At 36.8% G+C, this 10665-nt stretch overlaps 1 protein-coding gene across 1 annotated transcript in view; it reads left to right on the top strand.

Moving 5' to 3' along the window:
• Window positions 1-74, top strand: part of LOC308687567 (cytochrome P450 3A30-like) — a 90863-nt gene extending 90789 nt beyond the window's left edge. Inside the window, exon 14 of the mRNA XM_081360182.1 lies at window positions 5-74. The gene's annotated coding sequence lies outside the window, so the exon portion shown is untranslated. The remainder of the gene's footprint in view (window positions 1-4) is intronic.
• The last annotated feature ends 10591 nt before the right edge of the window (window positions 75-10665 follow it).

Below are 10665 nucleotides of genomic sequence, written 5' to 3'. Positions count from 1 at the left end.
GAAGGTTTGATGGGTCTTTTTATGGCAAGCCGTTTTAATATTTAATCCTTAAAACCTACTAGTATCTATTTTCATGCTACTAGTACTTATTTTTTTAGATACTAGTATCTATTCCATTAGGTACTAGTACTTATTCATTAGCTTCTAGTGCTTATTTTTTTAGGTATTAGTGCCTATTCGTTAGATACTGGTGCTTATTCTTTAGGTACTAGTACCTTTTTAAAGATACTAGTACTTATTCATTAGATACTAGTTCTTATTTATTAGATACTAGTACTTATTCCAATAGTGATTAGTATTTAATTATACCTAACTTGTTAAGAAAAAAATAGATCTAGTGCTTATTTTTTAGTTACTAGTAACATTTAAGATCGAATATATCCTTACCTTAAAGCTCCAATATGTAACAATTTTGTAATAAAATTTCCGAAAATAACTTGCACAGTGTGATATATTTCCTCCAGTTGTGTACTTACAATATCTCAAAAGTCTCCAAAGATTTTTTATTTAAGAGAAATTCCGATTTTAAATAACTGTCCGTCCCAGAAAAGAAATGTCGCCTCTCAGTGACGCAATGTCGGCTCTATCCTTTTTTTCCGGTGTGGTCCATGTGATATTCCACCACACCGGAATATCACATGGTCAGATGCGGAAGTGGTGGTTATAGCATTATAGCCATAGACTGTATGGTTATAGCTGTTATGGATCACGATTACTCTTTGGCGAGTATTGAAGTGCCAACAAAACGAAAGCGTCCATATTCAGATACACGCAGACTGTGTGACAAACGGAGGAATAAAACCCGGATAAATATCGGCCAGGCGTTTTCGAGATGGAGAGAGCTGCGCGGCAATCTTGGACTTGACAGAGACTCTGCTCTCGCGAGTGTATTGATAGACAGGTAAGCAAATAAAAAAAAATGTTATTGTACAAGTAACGTAATAGTTACAGTAAAGATGATTTTAATAGATATGAATTAATGACAAATAGCTGTAAGTTGTAACGGGATAATATAGCATAACATTTCACGTTCCTTGCAGTTCATTAATTATGATGACATAAAATAATACGATCAGACATACTGGTAATACAAAAACGAATAAATTACCTCATCCGTGATCAACGGCATCTCCCATCGTCACCTCCTTCATAGCGTCATCAAGCTTCGCCTTTGTTATTGTTGGAAACTGCGCCCTCTTGTGGTGAAAATTTTTTACATATTGGAGCTTTAATATATAATAGTACTATTTAAATAATCAGTATGCAAATAATATGTTGAATATTAGTGAACCTATTAGTGAACCAACAACATATCAAAGAAATGACACAGGAAACACTATGGCAAGTGCTTTACATAGAAAGGAATAAAATAATCACAAAATAAAAGCAATGAAAATTAAAACACTTATTCAAAATATTACACTTATTATATTTTTAATGGAATTAGAGTAAAAAAAAAGAAAAAAAAGAAAAAAAGAATAGGCATATGTAATATAGTGCATATACTCTTATTTTGACATGACTCTCATTCTCAGACGATTAATATTCCAAATTTTTTGATTGAAAGGAATTATGAATGCTCTCCAAAAGTTCCAATCTCTGGGTATTGTGGTTGTTTGGCTGGTGGGTATGAACCAGTTTTTTTTTTTGGATCTACTTAACTGTTGTTTGGATTTTATTATTGGCAGTTTAGTCTTTATTATAGCCTACTGTACATTCAAAACAATAAATGTAATATTAAACATACATATTTCCTTGCGTTCATGCTAACCAATTAGCCACACTGTTAGACCTTACCAGGTTTTTTTTTTACAGTAAAATACTGGCAACACTGTTAGCCCCCCGCTAGCCGGGGAGCTAATCATAGTAGTCTGGCTAGCCTGCCCAAAGTGGCTAACTCTGCCCGTAAAAGTAGCTTTGCCACCATTCACTTCGGTCTCTTGAACATTCGTTCTCTCAATAACAAGGGTCTACTAATAAGAGATGTCATCATGGATTATAAACTTGACTTTTTATGTTTGACTGAGACCTGGCAGCTTACTAATGATTTTATTCCTCTTAACGAGTCTGCCTCGCCGGGGTTTGTTTACAATTGCCAGCCCCGTGCTTCTGGACGTGGCGGAGGTCTCGCACTGTTTCATCGCGAGACTTGGAAAGTTGTGCCGATTCCTGTTGCTCCTCTATTTTCATCCTTTGAATATTCTGCCTCATTGTTGCCCGGATCCTCTCCCACAGTCGTGGTTACTGTTTACCGTCCCCCAAAATATAACAAAGATTTTCTGAATGACTTCTCCCAGCTTCTCACTCATCTTTTAACCCTATCTCATAACTTAATCATCCTGGGTGACTTTAATATTCATATGGATAATATCAGTTCTCCGCTCTCCAGAGACTTTTCATCTTGTCTGGAAAGCTTCGGTTTGCATTTATATATTGACTCTCCAACTCATTGTAGGGGGCACATACTGGATTTAGTCTGTTGTTCTGGTGTTATCCCCTCTGCCTGTAAAACCCACTCTGTTGCTTTTTCCGACCATATGTTAATTACTTTTAACATCACTCTCCCGCTATCTAAAATGACTCTCCCTCGTACCATCTACTTCCGGAATATCAAGGACATTAACACTGTTACCTTTGCATCTGATATTAATAATTTTCCAATTGTATCTGCCAGCTGTTCATCTGATGAATTAGTTTCTTCCTACAACAAAAATCTTCACACTCTCTTGGACACCCATGCTCCTATGAGATCCAGATCAGTTTCCTTCACCCGTTCTGCACCCTGGTTTACTCCTGCCCTACGCCTTATGAAATCTCAGGGCCGTCAACTGGAACGCCTTGCCAATAGAACTGGACTCACCATTCACAACAATATTTACAAGGACCATGTCAATCTGTATAAGGACTCCCTCTCCTCAGCTAAATCTGCCTGCTACTCTCATTTAATTCACTCTAATCATCATAATTCTAAAACCCTGTTTTCCCTTCTTACCTCCATTACAAAACCTCCTGACCCTCTTCGCTACCATATGCAATCCCATGATTTTTGCAACAAACGTATGTCCTTTTTTGTTTCCAAAATCACTGACCTCCATAAACACCTGACTTCATCTGGAGCTGCAGCTTCTGGAGGCAACTTTAGCACCCCTTATCCAGCCCCAATTACTACTTTTTCCTGTTTTGACCTTCCTTCCGTTCAAGCCATTTCGGACATTATTCATAAATCTAAACCTTACACATGCCAGCTCGACCCACTTCCCTCCACCCTGGTTAAATCCTGTTGCTCTTCACTTGCACCTCTTATCACGGAGATTATTCATTCCTCCTTAAGCTCTGGTTTAGTCCCCCCTTCACTTAAAACCGCCTCGGTCACACCCATTCTAAAAAAACCGGGTCTGGACCCCACTAATTTCAGCAATCTTCGTCCTATATCTAACTTACCCTTCATATCCAAAATTCTGGAAAAAACAGTCGCTTCACAACTTCATAATCACCTCATGTCCAACAGCATCTATGAGAAGTTTTAATCTGGCTTCCGTCCCCTTCATAGCACTGGAACCGCACTTCTTAAAATTTCAGATGACCTTCTCATGGCTTCTGATTCTGGGTTACTTTCCATACTTATTCTTCTGGACCTCACAGCAGCTTTTGATACCATTTCCCATCCTATCCTCCTTAGTCGATTATCATCCATTGGTATCACCCACACTCCCATAGCCTGGTTTACTTCATACATTTCTGATCGCACACAGTTCATACAACTTAAATCCCAGAAATCTGTTACCTTCCCTGTCTCTGCTGGAGTGCCCCAAGGCTCTGTATTGGGGCCTCTTCTTTTTATTATCTACATTCTCCCGCTTGGTCACATCCTCCGTAAACATAACATTAACTTTCATTGCTATGCGGACGACACCCAGCTCTACCTCTCTACTAAGCCATCCTCTTTACTCCCACCAACCTCTCTTACCCTCTGTCTCCAAGAAATCCACTCTTGGTTCTCATCCAATTTTCTCAAACTGAACAGTTCAAAAACTGAAGTCCTTATGGTGGGCACACCTCATACTCTCTCCAAATCCAATAAAGTTTCCATTGCCATTGATAACTCAATTGTTCTTCCCTCCCCTCAGGTTAAGAGTCTGGGTGTCGTCCTCGACAGCACATTATCATTCCACTCTCACATTACTAGCATCACTCGGTCTGCTTATTTCCACCTGCGTAACATCTCCCGTCTTCGTCCCTCTCTCACTCCCCAAACCACCGCCATCCTGGTTCACAGCCTTGTCACATCTCGGATAGATTATTGCAACTCACTTCTGTTTGGTCTCCCTAATAAGTCGCTCCAGAAGCTGCAGCTCCTACAGAATTCTGCTGCACGCCTGATTACTCTGACCCCCATTTCTCATCATATCACTCCCATCTTGCAACAACTTCACTGGCTTCCCATCAAACAGAGGATCATCTTTAAAATACTTCTCATTACTTTCAAAGCAGTTCACAATATGGCTCCTCCATACATCTCAGATCTCCTCCATTTAAACATCCCGACCCGTTCAATACGATCCTCTCATACCTGCCAGCTTTCTGTCCCCCCTGCCCGTCTTGTTACAATGGGGATCAGGGCGTTTAGTCGCTCTGCTCCCCATCTCTGGAATTCCCTCCCTGCAGACCTTCGTACTATGGACTCATTTCACCTTTTCAAATCCAAACTCAAAACTTTTTTGTTTAGACAGTCATATTCCACCTGACCCATATCATCTCAATGTTGTCTTGCCAATTTTATTGTTTACTGTTTTAATGTTTTTATCTGCTTTGTACAGTGTCCTTGGGTGTCCTGATAAGGCGCTTTTAAATAAAATGTATTATTATTATTATTATTTAGTATGGCTTTATTTCTGTCATACATCTAAAGAAGTTGTTATTAAGATGTTTAATTGAAAATGTTTGGTTTGAAGTTACCATTATAGAGATCAGTGCTTGCTTTAGTTGGGATGCTGATGCTAAAACATTAGTTTCTGCTTTTGCTGCTAGAGCTGTGTTTTTGCAAGTCACACTTTATGAATGTTTATGAATGATTATGGCAAAATCATCATAGTGCCTGTTCATTCACTAAGGAATTAATTTTCACTCATTCAGAGTTTAATCCTCAATCAAAAGTGTTACATTACCACCACTGTGAAACCACAGCAATAAATTACAATGACTCATGCATAACCAGAGAAACAGAGCTACACTGTCTATTAGAAACACAGAGATATCACAATTTAGCACATGAATCTCAACAATGGTGGCAATATACAGTGAGGAAAATAAGTATTTGAACACCCTGCTATTTTGCAAGTTCTCCCACTTAGAAATCATGGAGGGGTCTGAAATTGTCATCGTAGGTGCATGTCCACTGTGAGAGACATAATCTAAAAAAAAAAATCCAGAAATCACAATATATGATTTTTTAACTATTTATTTGTATGATACAGCTGCAAATAAGTATTTGAACACCTGTCTATCAGCTAGAATTCTGACCCTCAAAGACCTGTTAGTCTGCCTTTAAAATGTCCACCTCCACTCCATTTATTATCCTAAATTAGATGCACCTGTTCGAGGTCGTTAGCTGCATAAAGACACCTGTCCACCCCATACAATCAGTAAGAATCCAACTACTAACATGGCCAAGACCAAAGAGCTGTCCAAAGACACTAGAGACAAAATTGTACACCTCCACAAGGCTGGAAAGGGCTACGGGGAAATTGCCAAGCAGCTTGGTGAAAAAAGGTCCACTGTTGGAGCAATCATTAGAAAATGGAAGAAGCTAAACATGACTGTCAATCTCCCTCGGACTGGGGCTCCATGCAAGATCTCACCTCGTGGGGTCTCAATGATCCTAAGAAAGGTGAGAAATCAGCCCAGAACTACACGGGAGGAGCTGGTCAATGACCTGAAAAGAGCTGGGACCACTGTTTCCAAGGTTACTGTTGGTAGTACACTGAGACGTCATGGTTTGAAATCATGCATGGCACGGAAGGTTCCCCTGCTTAACCCTCTGGGGTCTAAGGTGTTTTTGGGGTCCTTGAGATGTTCTGACATGCCCTGACATTTTTGCTTTTTTCAGTTGCTTATAAACATATTAATGGCAAAAAAAAATTACACACTATTTAGCACAAACAGGGCTACCATGAAATGTGAGCAACAAGAATGTACATGTCTGCATTTTTGAGAGAATAATGTTTATGCATGGTTATTGAAAAAACTAAAAACTAAAGTTTCTGAAATAAGGACATAAAACACATTCTAAATATGTGCCAATAAGACTTTTGTCTAAAATATGTCATTGCCTAGTGTTTTTTCTTCAAAAGAAAAAAGTGAAAAGTGAAAATCACCCTGCCTTATCATTCACATAACAAAATACATTGATTTGAATTTTGCAAAGCACTTTCTGTTTGGAAAGGCCATATGCGGAGTGGGCGTCTACGGTCATGCATATTTAGTGGTTCACACCTGAGGAGACAATGGGGCCTGCATACTTAATTAGCCATTCATTCAGGTGAGTCACTGAGCCACAAGAATGCAAGAGCAACAGTTGGAAGTATCTCAATTCTTTTTTATTTTTCCACATATTGTGCTTGCAATTTGGCCTATAATATCCAAGGAAAACATATCTAGTAATTGTGCAGTTAATTTTCATACTGTATTTTCGGTTTTGGAATATTTATCCTCTCCCCAAATTTGTCAATAATAAAACACAATAAAAGTTATTTAAAGAAAAGGCTTATATTTACCTTTTAATAGTTTGTTTACATCTACCTTGTAAATATATATTTTTTATTAAAAAGGTTACAATTACAATTCAAGTGTAATCTTTCTTTGTAAAATCTAAAGTATACATTTTATCATACATATTTCAAAGTTAAGGATTTGATTGATTATTTGATAACAAAATATATTATATTTAACATAAGCAAATATTGGCAAACTTATTTGAAAGCTTATTTGAGGTGGCAGATATTTTACATTAAAAATGTATAATCTATCCAAAACTAATCAACGAAATGTTGTCTTTCATATGTCTGTAACATAGGTCTTTCATTTTTATTATAAGAAATATAAATGTTAATTTGCAGTTTAATACGTTGCTTATACAAATACATTTTATTTCAACATATTTCAGTCGATTTTTACTCAGTATAGTATGGAAGCTTGTTTCCGCCACTGAATAAAACATTTTAAAAGATAATTGCGACTTTTTATCCCACAATTGCGAGTTTACATCACGCAATTCTGACTTTATATCTCAGAATTCTGACTTTATATCATGCAATTCTGACTTTATAACACATAATTGCGAGTTTATATCTCGCAATTCTGACATCTTTTCTCGGAAGTCCAATTCTAAGGGGGAAAAATAGGCCGGACTTTTTTTTTTTTTTTTACAGAATAGTTTATATCTCACAATTCTGACTTTAATTGCGACTTTATATCTTGCAATTCTGACTTTATATCTCCCAATTGCGTGATATAAAGTCAGAATTCTGAGATATAAAGTCAGAATTCTGAGATATAAAGTCAGAATTGCGTGATATAATGTCGCAATTGCGAGAAAAAAAATCTGAATTCTGACTTTATAAGACGCAATTGCGACTTTATATCTCGCAATTCTGACTTTATATCTCAGAATTCTGACTTTATAACACGCAATTGTGATTTTATATCTCGCAATTCTGACTTTATAACACGCAATTGTGATTTTATATCTCGCAATTCTGACTTTAAAACACGCAATTGCGAATTTATTTCACGCAATTCTGACTTTATATCTCGCAATTCTGAGAAATAAAGTCAGAATTGCGAGATGTAAACTCGCAATTGTGAGATAAAAAGTCGCAATTATCTTTTTTTTATATTTTGTGGTGGAAACAAGCTTCTATAGTATAGCAATACAGTTTGCTAAAACCGAAACATTCATTCACAAACAGAAACGCCTGACTGTAACGTTGTTTTTATTATATATTAGGGCATTTAAATGTTAATTTTCAGTTTAATACGTTGCTTATACAAATAGCCTACATTTTATTTCAACATATTTCTGTCGATTTTTACTCAACTGAGTATAGCAATACAGTTTGCTAAAACATCATCATTCATTCACACAGAGACGCAATTTAAATTTAAACTGTCTTTTTGCGAGCTGTGATAAACAGCGCGCATCTCTGCGGCTGCCGTTCATTCATTCACCGAAACGCGATTAACTTGAGAAGGAAAAAAAAAATTACTACATATTCGGATCCTCTCTCCTGCAATACCTGCACTCTGAGGTAGATTTTTCATTATTATTATTCCTCACAGTGCTGCCAGATGGTATAAACACGCAGGCTACAATGATATGATTAAACTTGTATTTTCTCGAGCTGATATGGGGGCGTTCACAGGTTTGATGGATTGCCTCAGTAATTTGCGTTTGAATAGCACGCGCTCTCCGTGGGCGTGTCACATTACATTTGAATGAGCTCTAATTAGCTCGACTGGAATCGCTCTCTTTTAATACAGATTTCACAAGATGAGAATATTTGTTTTTTATAAAAATTACCTCATTTAAAAGAAGATAATTCAAGCTTCGTGCCTGTGTGTCTGTATGTCTGTTTGACAGAGAGAAGGCAGAACTCGCATCACGTTTATTTTTCTTTATTTGGTAAAAAGCACAACACTTTGTTTTTATTGTGAGTATACACAAAAATAATACACATTTAACAGAATCGATTGATGTATGAAACTTGCTTGTAATATAAAGTCCACAGAGCAAAATTAATTTCTTTTGAACTGAACTGAAAAAAAGCGAGCCTATCGCGCCGGCGCGATTGTCGACCTCAGGGGGAACTCATGAAGAACTAAACCATTAATTAATGATTACTGCATCAGCAACTAGTAAAGATTCTAAATGATTAATAGATTAAGTAATATATGAATTGTTACTAATTAAATGCGTCATAATGTATTTCCTTAATAAATTTCCTTAAAAAAGTTAGTAATTCCGTAATAACTTATTTTATTAACTAAAAGTGTAAATTAATGCGTTAATTACCACAGTTGGTCAAAGCAATGTACTTCAACTTCCAGTTGTCTGCTTTAATTAATCATTAACTAATGATATTAGATGGAAAGAGCTCATGAGGAGCAAAGATTTTAAAACGGACGCCGAAGTTGCCTGCTTTCTTCTCGACAGGTAATCCAGCCTATTTGTGTATGGTGGTGAAAAAGTATTGTTTACCTTGTAACATAAATCTGTGCTGCGACGGATCACAGGTGATAGTTTTAAAGGAGCAATTGGACGAAGTCGAACTGGAAGCCATGTTAATCTTGGAAAAATACGGCCACAGTAGGAGTTAAAATGCCCTCGAAATTTAAAGGAACAGAAACTAATATTCACTGGGTAGTCATATACAATTTCACCGCTAGATGGGGGAAAATATCACACAGTGTAGCTTTAAGTTAAACCAACAAATAATTTTTACAGTGTGATTGTGTTTTTAATAATCTCTGTGCATGATGTTAATATAATGACATTTAATGACATATAATATGTTTTAATATGAACATTTAGTTTTCAAATGAAAATAACATTTACTGAAGTGTCTTCACGTTATGTTTTTCGCTGGAGGAAAACAATAGTGTGATGATGGGTGAACGCAGCGAATACTCTCTGGATGGGAAACTCTTGTATCGCTCCTGTATCACATTATGTAAACGGCATTTATGAAAAACTATGACACACCATTTCCCTCTGCCTCTGGCGCTGGCACTACGCCCTGAAGAATATGCTGAATAATGCTGACTAAAAGACGAGGAGGAGCCGAAGCCTGCCACCATTTTCATATGAGGTTTAACCCTCTGGAGTCTGAGCTGTTTTCCGGGCCCTGGAGGTGTTCTGACATGCTCTGACATTTGTGCTTTTTCGAGTTATTTATAAACATATTAATGGCAAAGGTGTAAATTCACTCTATATAGCACAAACAGGGCTACCAAAATATCTGATCAACATGCATGTATATGTTTGAATTTTTAAGAGAATAATGTTTATGCGTGGTTATTGGAAAAAATAAAAATGAAAGTTGCAGAAATAAGACCACAAAACACATATTAAATATGTGTAAATAAGACTTTTGACCAATGAATTGTGTAGCTTTGAGTTCTGGCTTCAAAATGATGTGAAAATTATCCAGCCTTATCGTTCTCATAAAACAGTACATTGATTTGAACTTTCTAAAACAGTTTTATTGTCAGAAGAGGTTTATGCATGGGAGGGGTAATGGCCCATCAATATTAATGAGATTCAGACCAGGGGTGTGACATACACTCTTCCAGTGGCTAATGTGCCATCAGGTGCCTGAACAAAGAAGAGGAGATTCAAAGATTTTGTTTTTCAATCTGTTTTATTGTAATTCCTCTATGTGGAGGAACTAAATGTTCTAAATTTGCTCTAAGCAAATCAAATGTGAGCAAAATAAATTAAATTAAATTAAATGCAGAGCAATAAGAGCATTTGTGTTGTGGCACAGAGTTGACACAGCACTTTCTGAAAAAACTTGTTTGAATAGACTCATAGGCGAATGTGAGTCTACAGGGCTCAGTTGTGGTCCAATTTCCCGTGCAGGACAGAATTGCACAGTCTGCGGAACC

The sequence above is a fragment of the Scardinius erythrophthalmus genome (assembly GCF_964197995.2).
Source record: "Scardinius erythrophthalmus genome assembly, chromosome: 3".
NCBI classification, from domain to species: Eukaryota; Metazoa; Chordata; class Actinopteri; order Cypriniformes; family Leuciscidae; genus Scardinius; species Scardinius erythrophthalmus.
Note: the sequence above shows the minus strand (reverse complement) of the source record. Positions and strands in the feature narration are given on the sequence as shown.